General features: G+C 33.9%; 1 protein-coding gene across 1 annotated transcript in view; it reads left to right on the top strand.

Moving 5' to 3' along the window:
- The window catches only part of PIGK (phosphatidylinositol glycan anchor biosynthesis class K), a 111,149-nt gene that overhangs the window by 80,186 nt on the left and 12,953 nt on the right, over positions 1-18,010 (top strand). The gene's annotated exons all lie outside the window — the stretch shown is intronic.

Here is an 18,010-nt window from a genome sequence, read left to right as displayed (position 1 = left end):
ACCTGTATGTGAATGATAATATCAGCATTCATAATAGCCAATAATTGGAAACAACCCAAGTGTGCATCAACTCATGAATGGATAAATAATATATAGTATATCCATCCAGTGGAATATTATTTGGTGATAAAAGGGAATGAAGCACTGATACATGCTACAACATGGATGACCTTGAAAACAGCATGTTAAATAAAAGAAGTCAGTCAAGAAAGACCACATTTATACGAAATGTCCAACACAGACAAAACTATAGAGATAGAAAGTAGATTAGTGGTTGCCTAGGACTGAGATGAATGGGGCAATGGGACTGACTTCTAATGGGCACTGCATTTCTTTTTTTGGAGTAATAAAAATGTTCTCAATTTAGATAGTGGTGATCATTGCATAGTTCTATGAATATACTGAAATCATTGAATTGTACACTTTAAAGGGTGAATTTTATGGTATATGAATTATATCTCAATAAAGATATTTTAAAAATTAAAATAATCTATTTCTGGTAAAGGTGTTAGGAAGAAGTTACTGGTATACCTGGTTGGTAGATATTTGAATTATTTTTACCTTTTTAGAATGCCATCTTGCAACATCTCTTCAATATTTAATTTATGTATATATAGACACACACACACACACATACATACATATTATACATACATACATACATACACATACACATACATACATTTCAACCCAGTGGTTCTACTCATGGGCCTCTAGCACGTACTAATACATAAATAGAAGTACTTACATATAAGAATCTCAATACAAGGATATTTCTGTGTATATTAGCCTTACTTGTGGCCATAACTAGTTGGAAACAATGTGAATGGCCCTCAGCATAGTTGATATAGTGTGTATGATTTTTCAGAAACCACAATTCAGTAGAACAAATATGTGTTTTTCAATATTTTCATACAATCGGATTTATTTTCTTGCCAACTAACTTTTTTCCTCTCCTGTTTCTGCCAAATGGTAGAAAATTTAATCAAGTAACTCACACCCAGGATTTTCTCTCTCTCCCACTCCTTCCTAGGATGGTGGAGTCATAGCTTAGGTAATAAGGGATAGTTGACGTGGCTTCGTAGCACTCAGAGATTCAAGAGTTTATCTACTGAAATACATTGTTATATTGTATGGTTTTGGATAGGCATCTGCCTTTTCTGGTAGTTACTGAACTAGCTGGTGTACAGAGCACACCTGTTAATACTTAACATATCATCTCTCCACATGATGCACAGCTTGAGCAACATTAGAGGCAGAGAACAGAGTGGGTAATGGGAAAGACTGGCTCCTCATTTGTTGTCATTCCGTCTCTGTTTTCTCCCTCTTCTGTCTTCTGACTTTCTCACTTTTCTTTCTTGCCCCATTCCCCCTATTTCCTTCTGTTTCATTCCTGTAATCTAAAGTTATGTGAATTCTTCCCAAATGTTGGTGAATTTGTTAGTATTTTCATTGGAAAGTGAATTAAGTTCAGTGTCTGATACATTGTGGATAAGTATAGGGATCATTGATTATTGAAGGTAGAGGTCTTTGACAAACTGACTAAGAAGGGAAGAGAGTTAAGAGATCGCTAAAGTTCACAAAGAGCTTGTTGACAAACCTATTTATGATACCTAGCTTCCTTCATAGCCAACAATAATAATGTTGATTAAACATTTCTGATTAGGTACGTAAATTATAGGATTCATTATATTGATATTTTCGGCAATCTAGTGGTCCTGCAACAAAATAGAGTACAAATCATGGGAAAGTATAAAATACAATTACTAATGTGAGGGGCATTGTTAAATATGAAGTACAGCTAATTCTTTTAAGGGTTTGTGGAGTTTGTTAGGATTTAGAATATAATGAAGAAATAGAAAAATATATACAAAGAAAGTAGTTTGGTTAACCTAGCGTGCTTATGTTGGTAATTTCTCTTTAAAGGTGTTATTTTTTCTTTTAATCTGTCTACTAGGAAGACAGGTTCAGGTACAGGTACAGGCAGGTATCTTACTGAGTCACCAGTATGGAGTGAAGTGGATAAGTTTTCCTTATAAGTAATTTTACATTTACTTCGTGTTAATTTTAAAATTAAACCACTTTTTAAAAATAGCTTAAATTTAGGATTAAGATTTGACATATGTAACTAACTATAGTACTTTTATGGAAACTTGGCTTTTTTTTTCTTTTGTAAAAGAATTGCATGCAGGTGGGTCAGATAACTTTTTTTAAGACAGTAGGTTCATTTCAATGTAATTTGTAAACTTAAAAGGTTGATTAGCACCATGTAGAGTTTATTAAATTATAATATAATGACAACTAGGGATTTAAAAATAATTAGACACAAAAGTCTTCTAAAAAGAGAAATTTGTATGTAGATAAGAATATATATTAAGACTTGTATCAAATAGAGATGTTATCTTCTTTCGAAGTTAAATATTTTAGAAATGTACTGAAGAATGAATAGGTCAGTAATGAATGAATATGTATAATTTAGCTGTTATTAACATAACACTTTTTCTTTGGTCTCATCTAGCTAGGCATGTGTGTTTTGTTTTTATTTTTAAATTTTGTGTCAAGCTCTGACAGATATTAAAATATTTTAGCCTGTACTGTTTAGGTATACCAAATGGCACTGACACAAAAATGTAGGTCTTATGTGCAGAAGAGATCTGAGCAGATTAGCGAGATTACTTAGCTAGCCTAGAAACCCCAGTATGTATATGGATTATATAAATGATAAAGGTCACCTCACAGATCAGTGGGAAATTAAAGGATTATTCAACAAATGATGCTAGGACTATTGATTAAGTACTCGGGGGGGAAAGACTAGATTGTTGCTTTATAATACATAGAGAAAGTAAATTCTAATTGGATTATAGATCAGTGCAAAAAAATGGAAAATATCAGAATAATCAGAAAAGTATATTGGTAAATATTTGTGTGTAAGGACTTTCTAAGCATGAAAATAGTGGCAGAAACTGCAAAAGAAAACTGATACATTTGACTTTGTAAAAAATGTAAAACTTACGTACATCAAAATGAAAAGGCAATATCAAAGCGGAATAATATTTTCCTTACAGAATTAACATCTTTATATAAAAAGAGCTTTCACAAAATGATAAGGAAAAAACCCCTAACACTCCAATGGAAAGAAGCAAAGAATACAGAGATGCCTTAAAAGTTAAAATAAAAATAAACTTATGAAAACTAATGATAATAAACTGATGAAAACATGTTAATATTCATTAACAAATCTAAGAATTGTTCATTTCAACCACATAAAGTATCAGTTGAAAACATCTCTTAGATTAGCAAAGATATAAAAAGTAGTAATACTCAGTAACGACAGAGCACCCAGACTATTAGAGAGGAATGCAAATTGTACAAATTGAAGACAATACAGTAATTTGTACCAAAATTTGTAAATACGTTTATGAGCTATTTAAACATGGCTGATTGAATGCACATATTCTCTTTCCTGAAAAACCCCACTAAAGGACAATAAAGATATAACAACACATAAACCCCAAAAGTCAAAGTAAATGGAAGAAGAGAGGATAGCAAATGAGAGGCAACAAAAATTGGAAGAGGAAAAGTAGTTGAACGATGGTAACCAACTTAGAGTGGAAAAGCTGAACCCTGACTTCCATCATGGGGGAGTCCTGTAAGAATGAGCCAGTTTTTACTGAGGAACCCTGGGAAAGCAGGCACGAGGCACCAGGCATTTCAAAGGTTATGTGCAAAGAGGGACTCCCAGTGCCTCCTCCTGTTTAATTCTCAGACCCCTGTTATTCAGGCTTATGTACTATCAGACAGATGATTGGAGAATTCCTCCCTGAAGATATTAGCCTAATAGACAAAATAATGCACATTTTGAAATTTGCAGGATCCCAGGTTAAGAGCCAAGTCTCAGTCTATTCACCACACTGGGAAGTCCACTGATGGATAAGTACTACTAATACATAAAGATCTTATGATCGGTGCTTTATTTCCTCAATGTTAACTGTGGAGATACAACCAATGATAATCAGACTTGTAGAGATTGTCTTCATTATGAAAGACAAAGATCAAAATAAACAAATGGGAAAAGGGAACTTAGCAAATACAGATAATGCCAGGAACAGAAGAAAACATCATCATCATCACCACCATCACCACCACCACCACCAACAACAACAACAGCAACAACCGTCACCACCTCAGGAAGAAATGAGAAAATATTTTATTTATGAAACAGGATGCTATACAAAAAAGGGAATATTTAGAAAACAAGAGCTCTTGGGAATTAAAATTAAGAAAATACAAACAAAAATTTCAATAGAAAGTTTTGAAAACCAAGTTGAGGAAATTTCTCAAAAGGTGGGACAAAAAGATAAAGAAAAGGAAAATTGGAGAAATGACTTTGTGGACCGTTCTAGAGTCTCTCATAATTCTAAAGTTGCATTTTATGAGCAGGGGCACTGACAGGCTTTTGTTCTGGATTATTTTGTCAAAGATGTTTGTATAGTGAACAGCCTTGGAAGGAAGAGGTAGTGACTCCCTCAGAAACAAAGGGCAGGTTTGCTTGTTGTCCAGGGTAATAAAGATAATGTCTTCTTTCAAGGCAAAGATTGGACAGATTTGTTGCAGCCTCTTATAAAAGATTTGGGATTTCCTAATCTGAGGATTCCCGTCTGTTACATAAACCTAGTCTGTGCATACAGCTACCTAGGTCTGCCACTGTATTGTCCTTGTGGTACTTGGGGGGCAAGGAGATCTGACATGAAGCACATGCTGCCATGAGTAATAAAGTTCTTTGTCTCTGACCCAGGAGTCTCCTATCTTCTGACAGTAACTATGAAACTGTTCCAGGTCAACTTCTTACCTTGGAAGCAGCGTGAAATTTCAGACCCTTCACAGTTTTAGGCAATAACTGATGAGGTCCAACATCTGACTAATAAAAGTACTAGAAAAAGAGGACAGAAAAAAAAAAAAGAAGGGGAGGATATATTAAATAACACCAGAACAAGTTTCCAGAGCTCAGTGGTTTACTAAGTGCTCAATATTATGAAACAAATAGATTCCTTACCAAGAAACGTCATTTTGAAATTTTAGAACAGTAGAAAATAAAAAGGAAGACCCCAAAAAATTCCAGAATGAAAAAAAAGCCACCATCAAAAGAACAAGAATCAGAATGTCATCACACTTCTCAATAGCAGCACTTAAGCAGTGAAGTGATGTCTTTAAAATTATGTGAGAAAATAATTTTCAGTTTAAGATTCTATTCATTGCTAAATTATCCTTCAAATATCATGATACAGGAGAGATATACAAAGCCTTAGTAAATATTTTTTCCCTATCATTCTTTCTCAAGAAGTTTCTAGAGGTATGATTTATTGAATGAAAGAATAAACCAAGAAACCTGAAAGCATATTTTCCAGGCACAAGAGATTGATTCATCAAGGTGAGATGCTAGTGAAATTCCCAGATTGATGGTGGAGAGCAGTCTTGGAGGGACAGCTACGTAGAAGCTTAAAGAGCAAAGACTGTTCAGTAATATCTCAATAAAACCAGGGTAAGAAAGTACAAACCCATGTTTGCTTTAAAAATCTTCAACTTACTCAAGTGTCATATATCAGGCACTACTTTCCTTGATAGAAATATGTTATCCACTTTTTTTTCCCATTGTGTTCTTATCCATATTCCAGCCTTTCTCTGGATCCCCTATTTCAATTATAAGGCTTCTCGTGAATCCTTTTGTATTTTTATAAGATTAGTAGATTGCAAGATCTCTTTTTCTGAATGCATCCCTGCACAGTATACATGATGATGGTACAGTGTAACCTTACTGTTCTCTTTCATTCAGACAAGCTGCTGACAAGATTACTTTAGAGCTATGTATCCATTCAAGATTTAATTTACTGGAGAAAAGTACTAGAGGGTGTCCCATCAGGCACTGATTTAAAACATAGAAGATTATCTTGCAAAACGTAGTTTCATCTATGCTTTTTTTTTTTTTAATCCAAGAGATAATTGTTTTCCAGTATAACCAGGCCACATAGTTTTCTTTGGGGGCACTCGTCACATTTGAATGGGACAGTTCTTTCATTGTGCAAGACTGGTCTGTGCCTCACAGGATGTTTGGCATCACTGGTGTTACCAAATGATGCCCTCGCCTTTTCTGGACTCCTCCCTTCCCCTGGAGGGCCTCATGTTGAGGACCACTGCAGGTAATTGCTTACAGTGTGTGCCCACAGACCCTTTATTTGTATAGTCCAGTCTCTTAATATTATAATTGTGACATTTGAAACTAAGTATACAGATGTTCCTAGACTTACAGTGGGGTTAGGTCCTGATAAATCCATTGTAAGTCAAAAATGCATTTCATACACCTAACCTGGGAAACATAGCTTAGCCTAGCCTATCGTAAACGTGCTCGGAACACTTACATAAGCCTACGTTTAAGCAAAATCATTTTGCTGCTGCTGCCCAGCATCCCAAGAGTATCACACCACATATCAGTACCCTGGGAAAAGATCAAAATTCAAAATTTGAAATACAGTTTTTACTGAATGCGTGTCACTTTTGCACCCATCATAAAGTCGAAAAATCTCAAGTTGAACTATCATAATTGAGAATCTCTTCTCACTTTTCTATATTCTGAGATGTTATCTTGGACGCTGCAGTTCTAGCTCTGTCATTATTTGACATGGATTTGGATACTTTTTCAGTTCTGTCCTTGTTTATAACTCTTCATCATGTTTCACTGTAGCTATTTTGGCATTTTAATGTTTTTCTATCCCAGCAATGCCTACCTCGTTATAGTTAAAGGTTGTCTGAAATGTCTATCAAGTAGAAAATCTCTGACACCTTCTTTTTAAAAATGTGCCTATTGAATTACCAATATCTGGAAACTCATCAAAAGGTTGCTGAATCCATATCACTCTCCTGCCTAGGGACTAAGATTGCTTTAAAATCTTACAGCTCTTTTCGTAATCATAGTATCTTTAAAACTGAAGTCTAGTGAAAAATAATATTACTGTTCATTTATTTTCATTCCAATTATAATGCAAGTAATGAAAATTAAACTACTTAAAAGCCATGTTCTATTCTTTTACTATTAACTGAGATCTGATTTTAAATTTATATAAATTAACCTCAGCTTTCATATTATAAATTATGACAGTTCCTTACAAAAATGCCACTTTTTAGGGAATAAATATAACTGAAAAGCTGTTTGAAAATAGTGATCAATATTTCAGTGCTGATATTGCATCAACTTCATGTAAGTTTGAAAAATTTTGTTCATCTATAAATTTGTCATCATAGTTTCTGACATTAAATTTCTATATTAGAAATGAAAAATGTGAGCCTCAGTAGTCATTAAGTATTCCAAAATAAAAATAAACACATACTAGTTTTCACCAAATTTGTAAAGATTTTAAAAATGAGAACAGTTGATGTTGGTGAAGAGTCAGTGAGATGGGCACGCTCCGAAATTGCTAATGGGAATGCACGTTAAACAACCATTCTTAAGAGTGGATTGTTAGTGTGTGTGTATTCATAAATAATAATAATTCTACCTCTAGGATTTTATTCAGAAGCAGGAAGTTGATTAGGATAGAAAGACTTATGTGGAAAACTGAGGTCATTAAGCAAAAACACCTTCAGTACACCTTCTGTGTACCTTTAAACTAATTTGGATCTTTCTGAGTTTTTATCTTTTCTGTCCATCTCAAAGGAAGAAGTGTGTGAATTGTATCAGAGATAACCTTACTTACATAGTCAGGAACATTGCTTTTCTGTCATCTTGACACTCTCCACTGCTGACTTAGGTGTTTTTGTCCTTAAAAAAAGTCTTCCTCAATCTTGTTTTCCCTTCTAGCTTCACTCTTTCATCCTTTCTCTCTTGTTGATGTTTTAAAAATAAACCGGCTCAACACCAGAAAAACAACCCAATTAAAACACGAGCAAAGGATTCAAGTAGACATTTCTCCAAAGAAGAGATACAGATGGCCGATACACACATGAAAAGATGCTCAACATCACTCATCACTAGGGAAATGCAAATCAGAACCACAATGAAATACCTCTTCACATCCATTGGGATGGCTGTTATTAAAAAACAAAGAAACAAAATAATGAGGATGTGAAGAAATTGGAACCCTTGTGCACTGCTAGTAGAAATGTAAAATCCCACAGTCACTGTGGAAGACAGCATGGTGGTTCCTCAGAAAATTAGAACAGAATTACTATAGGATCCAGCAATTCCACTTCTGAGTACATACCCAAATAATGAAAAGCAGGTATTCGAACAGATATTTCTACCCCAGTGTTCACTGCAGTATTATTCACAATAGCCAAATGGTAGAAACAACGCAAATGTCCATCAATGAATAAATGGATAAACAAAATGTGGCATATGCATTCAAGGGAATGTTATTCAGCTTTAAAAAGGCAATCCTGACGTGTGCTGGAACCTTAAAGATGCTATGCTAAGTGAAATAAGCCAGACACAAAAGTACAAATATTGTATGATTCCACCTAGATGGTCTAATTCATAGGCGGCAATAGAATGGTGACTGAAGAATTGGGTGAGAAAGGCCTACGGAGTTACTGTTTAATGGGGACAGAATTTCAGTTTGGGAAGATGAAAAATTTCTGGAGATGGGTGGTGGTGGTGGATGCACAACACTGTGAATGTACTTAATGCCACTGAACTGTATACGTAAAAATGATTAATATGGTAAATTTTATTTTATGTATATTTTTACCACAATAAAAAAAAGTAAACTAGCTCTCTTCATTTCTTCACTCTCACTCCCCCCCAATCTACCTTATTCTAGTTTGTATTCCAGCAGTTGCTCTGTAACTGTTTTGCAAAGTTTACTAAAATTTTTCAATTTTTACAACATCCTAATCTTTGACTTCTTTGTGGTGCTGAGCTCTGTTAATTCATCTCTCGGAAACCTATTTTTCTTTGCTCATGGACTATCACCATATACTGTTTTCCTCCTATTTCTCTGATCACTTCCTTTGAAAATCTTTTGCTGATCTCTTCCTAGATCTATGTTTAGGATTCTGTCTCTTTTACAAAGTCCTATTGAACGTGCATTCCCTATTGTTGAATCTGCATAATGGTTTTCAAATGTCACATATGCCAGTGACCCCCAAGTATTCTCATCTTCTTACTGAGTTGAATAACAGTATTTTATTGCCTGTAAAACAGCTCCACCTCTGATCTCCAACACATCATCTAAAGCAGAATTCACCCCTTTTCTAAATGGTCCTTCTATTATGTTTTATAGCTGAGGGCTACTATTCCCTCAATAATATTGGTTCAGATTCTTGGACTTTTTTTTCTTTTTCTCTCTCTCCTCTCTCCTTTTTATTCCTCCCTCACTCCTTCTCTCCTTCCCTCTCTTCATCCCTTCCTCCCCTTCTCAAAATATTCATATATAATTGGTTTTTAAATTGTTTTATTCTAGCCCTTAAATGTTTCTCACATTTGTCCTTTCATATTTCACAGTTAATCATAATCATTATCAGAAAATAATTAGTACCATTGAAAAAGTTATCACTCCCATTTTATGCCTGGATAAACTGAGGTTCAGAATTGCCTAGGATCTTCCATCTTTTAAGTGGCAAAGCCTAGGTCTAATTTCAAAGCCCTGCCTCTTAACTGCTATGCTGTAGTTCTTCCTATGAACATTGTAAAGTTCTTATGAGGGAACTTGCCCCAGGAAATTAGATGAATATGATATCAACAGATACAATACGTGTTATGGTTAATTGCAACCATATTTTAGAACTAAATATCAACAGAGTTAGTTCAATATTCAGCACATGAGTATCCATTTATTTAGAGACTGGCTTAAAGTTAGTCACCCTTTTTACAGTTCTATTTCTGATTTCCTTTTCCATCCCAATTATCCTTGGCTCTCCAATGAGGGATTAAGACAATGTAGAGATCTGAAGAGATAGGGGCAGAAAAGTGATAGGACAGGGTGCTAAAGGTTGGCTTTACTTATTTAAAATTTTACCAATAGTTGACTCACTTGAATCAAGAGAAAAGTTTCCTCTATGTGGTCTCCTAATCTGAAGATCGATACTTAGTTCAGATAGTTCATCAACATTAAGGATTTAATAGGCTTTTGTGAATGATTCTGATAATCTGGCAACCATTTGTAACATGATTTCAAAAGCATCTTTTCTGATTTCCATAAAACTGATGATAAATAGCGCATTTGGAATATAACTCATTCACTGTTTGCCTGTACTAATTCTTAATCTGCTCTCTACTACTGAGGGCAGCCTAATAGATAGTGATTTGTTCAAAGTTGTAAGATAAATGAGTGTCAAAGAGCCCTGATGATCTCTAACTTGTATGAATGGACCTTGAATACTTGAGAATTAACTACACATGACCAAAATAAACAATCAGTAATTAAAAGCAACTAGACAAATACACATTTCTTTCACAAGTCAAAGTAATTTAGAGTTCATCACATTTAGAAAGCGAATGTCCCTAATGAATATTAGACATTTGACCCTTTGTGTTACTTTGAATATTAAGATCTTGGTAGTAATTAACTTTACTCCCTTTCTATTAAAGCTTCATCATCTTAGTTACTAAGACAACAGGCTTCCAGAAAAGTTTTTGGTACTTCTTTATAGAATATGCATTATAAATTTTTTCTTTTTATTTTAATATATTTTGTATAAATAGTAAACACTTGTTAAAATATATTTTATAATGGATTTTCATTTTATTGACAGATACCATGATATACTCATAATGGCAGTTGAGTTTTGGTCTTTTAAAATTCATTGTAATTTTGTAAATGTGCAAAATATAAAGGATGTTTTTATTTTCTGTATTCCATTATACCAACATGTATAACAGCTTCTGATGTATTCTTAGATTTTCTAACTATATTTGCTTTAAGGGTTAAGTGTAGACCATAATATTAGGAACATAAGTGTGCTTTGATGGAGGATTATTTTGATGTTTAAATAAATGTTGACTTTCTGGGAGTTGACGCAAGCAATACTGGAAGTGAAGAAATGACCTCTTTTCCAGATCCTGGAAATGGAAGTGATGTGCTCCTTGGCCGGTTCCCTAGCTATATATTTGTACCTACTTTTAAGATCAGAATCTGTAAAAGGAAGAAAAAGTACATTATACAGGGAAGAAAAGCGAACCAGATCACGCATGCCCAATGCATTCTGTGCTTCTAGTAGGAAGGTTTTAATTTACAGTGCAGTAAGATAAGTTTCCATTTTAAAGAAAAAAAATGAGGGCAATACAGTGTTGCTTTTATCAGTTGGCTGTCATTGTTACATGACTATCCTAATAAACTTGACAGCAGTTAAGCCCTGGGATTCACCAAAAGCAGTATTAGAAGTATCATGGGGGGAAAAAAAGAAAATAAAAGCCGAAAGGATCTCTTCTCATACAGATCCAGGACTGGCTGTTTAGATATAGACATATTAAAATATTTCAGCTTCATGCTATATATTTGGCAGTAGTTAGATACTAACAACAGATCTAAATAGTGTAACTAGGAGTTAATTTGTCATCTAAATTGACCTGAAATCACCTTAATGTGCTTCCAGATAAGAGTTGAAATTATCATTCACTCTAAACTGATATATACATGTTAGAAAAGTCATATTTTATGATAAAGGAATCAGTATCTTTAGTTATATTCTTAACATTCAGGGTTAACTTTCATTTTATTGTACCAGTCATGTTTGGTGGGTAATTAGTGCAGTATTTCACTTATAACTTCTAATAACTTTTAGATAAGCACAGATGTCTTTCAAAGATTATTTTTACTTTGATCTACATTCAGATATAGTTATCAGAGTCTCATCAAGGTACTTAATTGTTTGATTTTGTTTGTTTATCTTTTTGATTTACCATTTCTATCTCCAAGGTTATTAATATTAATACCTTGTGAAAACAGAATAATATCCATGTTACCTAATTTTCATCAATTAAGAGATTCCTAGTTTAAAATATGCCAGTAGACATTTTTTTTTTTTTTTGGAAGGGGAACAGGACTTTATTGGGGAACAGTGTGCACTTCCAGGACTTTTCTCCAAGTCAAGTTGTTGTCCTTTCAATCTTAGTTGTGGAGGGTTCTGTTCAGCTTCAAGTTGTTGTTCTTTCAGTCTTAGTTGTGGAGGGTGCAGATCAGCTCCAGGGCCAGTTGCCGTTGCTAGTTGCAGGGGGCACAGCCCACCATCCCTTGCGGGAGTCGAGGAGTTGAACTGGCAACCTTGTGGTTGAGAGCCCACTGGCCCGTGTGGGAATCCAACCAGCAGCCTTCCGAGTTAGGAGCATGGAGCTCTAACCGCCTGAGCCACCGGGCCGGCCCCCCAGTAGACATCTTAATCTTGTGGAATAAACATGCTTACTTTTAGGTAGTATTATTAAATCTATAACCTTGCTAGAGAGGTGTAATAATTATAAATGGAAATGTTAGCACTAATTAGTTTTCTTCCTGCTGAATAGCTGTATCTACTATACCTAAAATTGTTCAAGTTTGCAATAGAGTAGATTTACCTGACATTTTTAACAAGTACTTTTAAAGAGTTTTCAGACTTATTATTTTATTTCTTTCCTAGCACATCTCATTTGGCTGTTTCTGTCAAAAATAAAATAGTAATTGTAATAGACTGTAAACCGTAGCCTGCTGTCTTCAACTAGTATAGACGCAGAAAAGGGCTGTAGCAGAGCGTTGTCATTGATTAAACCACGTAGAGGGCCTTTTCCATCGGAAAGATAATTTCAAGTAGAGTATGGGAAAAATATTTATATAAGATTTGTTTTTGTTGTGCAAATATGTTTAACATTTTTAAATGACTGTCATCACTAAAAATGATTACTTTTGTTAAAATACGTTGTCAAATGTGAGATAATTTATTTCAAAAGAAATTTAGTTTATTATCTTTTTAGATACAAGCAGTGGTTTTCAAAAAAATTAATTGGACTGAAATTAACTTGTGTCTCTGAAGAATGGCTTCAGTTAAGCCCAGAGGGGAGGCTTCCTCATTTGTTCTTCAGACTATATATTGCAAACGAGAAGATGACAATCTTCAGACTTTTAACTCTTAAAAACATTGTGATGATTCTCTTGGGAGACCCACAGTAATGAAGTTACAAAAATTCTGCTTAAAAACAAGGAGTTAGAATTTAAATTTTTTTAAACAGGAAAGTAACAAAAGTTCATTCTATAATAGTAATTTTTAATGTTTTTCTTAACTATTTACCCATTTAGAAATAGTTGTATAACTGGAGACAGCAATATTGATTGTTGGATAGTAGTGGGGTTTTTGTTTTTTAGAGTTTTTTTGGTATAGCATGAAATGCAATTTAACTGTACTTTTTGGATTTTCAGGTGGAGTAAGTTGTGAGGATTAAGTAGTTGACATTTTTCATATCAGAGTGAGAAAATTTTCCTAATGGTTTGAAATGATAAAATAATGTTAAGTGTATACTGATTTCTCACTGCTTTCCTAGAATCATATTACCTTAATTTTGGATCTTCTAGACTTTAAAAATCCATCCAATTCTTGCGTTTCTTAGATGTCATCCCACCAAAAGGTTGTCCTGTGAAGGAGAGTTTAAGAGAAGTCTAAGTGATGGACATGTCCTCTCATACCCCTCAGAGCAACTCGGTATTTCCTTGAACTGCTCTTTGGACAATTTTCTTATATCATATTGAAGACAATCTCTCGTACTTTCCACTTTTTCATTTTAGTTCTAGCACTAAGGGCTACATAAGACAAGTCTAATCCTGGTTCCATCTCACTGTCATTAGAAATTTGAAAGGTTATTACTTTTCTCCTCAGCTTTCTAAGGTTCTGTCTTAAGGAAGACATTATGGTATAGTGGAAAGAACATGGTCTTTGGAATGAGTCAGGACTAGGTTCGAAGAAATTAACAATTTTGTTACCTCGGGCAATTTACTTCTTTTAGTCTAGTTTTTCATATATAAAACGGGGTTAATACCTTCAATGAAGTGTTACAAGATAATGTATATAGAACACCAGGCACATTCTCGATACTCAATAAATGTTGGTTCTTGACAAATGTTGACTCTCTTCCTCTTCTTCCTCTTCTCTTTCCATCACCCGCCCCCTCCATATTTAGGAGAATGTATGTAAAAGCACAGTTTTGTTATTGGGGCAGAGAATGAGTTAAAATAAGGAAATAACAGGAATCAATTAGTTATTGACTAATGGAAGGAAAGAATAGGTCAACGTTTAACACCTTTTCCTATATCCATTAAGTTTGAATGAGTCAACCATTGATTCATGTAACTGATTGGTAAAACTGGGTATACGTGGAGACAATTTTATTTAACAAGAACATAACTAGTTGGTATACATATGAGTAAATAATCAGAAAATTTTGTAGTGTGCACCTGTTTCATTCTGTTTATGTTGAAGATACAAATGACAAGCAAACAAGCTCATAAAAGGAATCTATGTACAAAATACCCAACTTCTTGTATATATTATATTTCTACTATACCATTTAAATTCATATTTATATTTGTAGCCATGGGATTTACATTGCTTAACTCTGAGATTTCCATAGTATGTTTCTGAAGTACTAGTTCTGCAGGATGTTAATAGATAATAGGTAAGAAAGGGTTTTATAGTATAAGTAAAATGTCTTCAGCAAAAATTATATGTGTTTCTTTACTGTAGAACTTGTGATTATCTTCAGCAAACTATGTGCTGTGAAGGTAGTAGAGATTTAAAACATTTTATCTTTTGAGTACATGCTTTATTCTTATATTTTTTGTCAGTATAAATAATATAAAAACAGACTGAAAATCACTATACAGTTAGGGGAGGAAAATCTTCCTTCTATTCTCTTGGGTTTTGTGGCTGGGCCTGAGAATTAAAATGGCATAAGACAGATTAATAGGAGAAAAACACACGTTAATATTTTTATGTGCACATGGGAGTCTTCATAAGGCAAATGAAGACCCGAAGGAGTGGTTAGGACTGAGAGCTTATATACTATAATAAAGAAACAGTAAGTTTGTGGAGAAATGACAAGATAAAAGGGCTTCGGCTAGGGGCAGTAAACTGTGGAAAAATGACTAGAAAATATAGGGGGGAAACTAATGGAAAATGAGGGTTATTTTAGTAGGTTAGTTTGTACAGGTTCATTTTGGTGTTGCATCCCAGTCTCTGGTGATAAGAATGTTCTCTTCCTGGTCCAGGGAGGGCACCTGTCTCATAGGAAATTTTATGATTTGCTTTTAGGTAAAAAAAGGCAGAGGTCAGAGAGCTCTTCCTATATCTGCTGTTTCTCAAATGCCTTTAGTTCAAAATAATCAGTATGCCAAAATGGCGTTGGGGTGGCATATTCTGAACTCATTCAGTAGCAACTCTTTAGAGCATGGGTTGGCAAACCATGACCCATGAATTAAATCCAGCCTGCCACCTGTTTTTGCAAATCAAGTTTATTGGAACACAGCCAAGCCCATTCGTTTACGTATTGTCTAAAGCTAGTTATGTACTTACAAAGCAAAGTTGAGGGGCCAGAGTTGAGTACTTGCTACAGCAATTGTATGGTGAGCAAAGCCTAAAATATTTACTATCTAGCTCTTTGCAGAGAAAGGAAAAAAACCCCTGCTCTAAAACCTTGAAATAATTTCTTTCTCAGTATCATCAATATTTATGAACATGATTAATTTATAAAACTATTACATATACCTTAATTTTACTTAAGTAGTAAGGATTTATCTACTTTTCTGTACAAATGTAAGTGAGAAATGTCTTTTTCGTGACCTACAAATATAAATACAAAGGAAACCATGTTCATATACATTATTACATTTCCAAGAAAGAATGACCATATTTATAAGCCTCTTAGTTCAAATGTCTTGTACATAGTAGGCATTCAGGAACTATTTCCTGAATTTATTATTGATGAAAAATATAAGAAAAAGAATACAGTACAAAGGGATTCTTCTAGCTTTAAAATAAAATAGCATTTCTGAATTTTGAAAGCATCTGTCAACCTATTAGGAAAACATGTTTTATGTACTTCTTTCATGTGTGGGAAATAGATATTTATACATTAAAGATGTAGAAAATGATGAGATAGTATCTTTATATCTGTTATTATGCATTTAAATTATCCTTTGCTACTTGGATTACAGAAAAAGGTAAATCCTAGTTTTTAAGGTAACCATTTATATGTAGAAATAAAAATTAGAGTGTCTGTGTGTGGAACTATTTCTTACTTTAAATGATCAAATTTGCATAGGATTGTGCAAAGACCTCTCCACTCCAGGCAGTGGTGCCTGTCTCTGTGGGCCAGTGTAAAGTGGAGATGGAAGCATTTAAAGATGCATTCATCTGTGCTGTATTTGCTACTTAACCCTTGACCCAGCATCTCTGAGATTGGTACCTCATACTCCCCTAGCCTCTTCTGTTGCTGATACACCAAATCTTTCTTCTTTAGTTCTGCCCACAAATCGTAACACCAACTATATCTGATATATGCTCTATAGCTCCTGGGTCTTGTGTTTATTTCAGTTGTCCCATAATATCTGTGAGGTTGAGGGAGTTGCTTGGAGCAGGAGAGCTCTGGACGCATTCCCACAGAGGATTCTGCAGTGTAGTGGCATTATATAGTGGTTAAGAGCACTGCCTGGGAAATCACACTAACCTCTTCTCAGTCCTAGCAAAACCATTTACTACAGAGTCTAGTTTGTGACTAGTCAGGTCACCCAATCAGTTTTCTCATATTTGAAATAAGATAATGACTATGTCACCATGTTGTTGTAAGGATTAAATTAGATAACGTATATGAAGGTCTTACTGTAGGTGGCACTTTTGGTCAGTAGTCCATAAATGATAATCATGATTATGGGTAGTGGTGGTAGTGTTTGTAACAATTGTTCATTTTTGCCATCTGTAAAACAGATGGCGAATACTATTAGCTATCTTAAAGGCAATGTGTTAACACATTTAAAATTTTTAAAATAATGCATGGCATAGGATAAACATTTAAAAAGTGTTAGGCATTATTATCTGCAATTTCTGCTTGCCTCTGGGATTCTTCCTTAGGCTTTCTTACTAGTACAGATCCCTTTTGTTTTGCACTCGAACTCTAATTCCCTTTCCTCTTTCTAGATTGAGTCTTTCCTGCTTTCCCGATCTATTAGAGATGTGGATTTTTTGTAGACTACAGAAATATGTGTCTTTTTTTTTACTCTCTGTTTAAAATTGGGTAAAATGGTGGTATGTATTTTTCGGGGCATAAATTATAAAATTTATTGCCATAAAGTTATCTTTGTATTCTCTTATTATCTTTTGAGTGTCTGTGTAATCTATAGTGATGTTCCCTCTTTCATTTTTCTCTCTTTTATAAAGAAAAAAAATCAGTTTTGCCAGTTTATCAATTTTATTGAACTTTGAAAGAAGTGGGTTTTGGTAATTGATGTTTTCTTTTCTTTTTCCTTTTGTTGAATTGCACTTTTATTTTCTTTTTTCTGCTTACTTTGGGTTTCATTTGCTCTTCTTTTTCTAGGTTTTTGTTTTTCAAGTGGAATCTTAGATTACTGATTTTAGAAATTTTTTCTTTTCTAATACAAGTATTTAAAGGTATACATATTTCTATAAGTATGTTTTATATGTATTCCACATATTTTGAAATATATTTTCATTTTCATTCCATTCAGAATATTTTCTAATTTCCCTTGTGATTTCTTCTTGGGTTATTTAGAAATATATTGCTTAATTTCCAAGTATTTGGGGGTTTTGTCAAGTATCCTTTCTGTTACTGAGTTCTAGTTTAATTCCATTGTGTGGAATATTCTTTGTGATTTCAGTCTTTTTAAATGTGTTGAGACTTGTGTTATAGACCACAATTTTGTCTATCATGGTGTACTTGTAAAGAATTTGTATTGTGTTATCATTGGGTGGAATGAAATAAATATCAACTACATCAAATTGGCTAATGTTTAAGTTCTGTATATTCTTTTTACTTATTTATTAATTCTGA

This window comes from Rhinolophus sinicus, linkage group LG06 (genome assembly GCF_036562045.2).
Source record: "Rhinolophus sinicus isolate RSC01 linkage group LG06, ASM3656204v1, whole genome shotgun sequence".
Classification (NCBI taxonomy): domain Eukaryota; kingdom Metazoa; phylum Chordata; class Mammalia; order Chiroptera; family Rhinolophidae; genus Rhinolophus; species Rhinolophus sinicus.
Note: the sequence above shows the minus strand (reverse complement) of the source record. Positions and strands in the feature narration are given on the sequence as shown.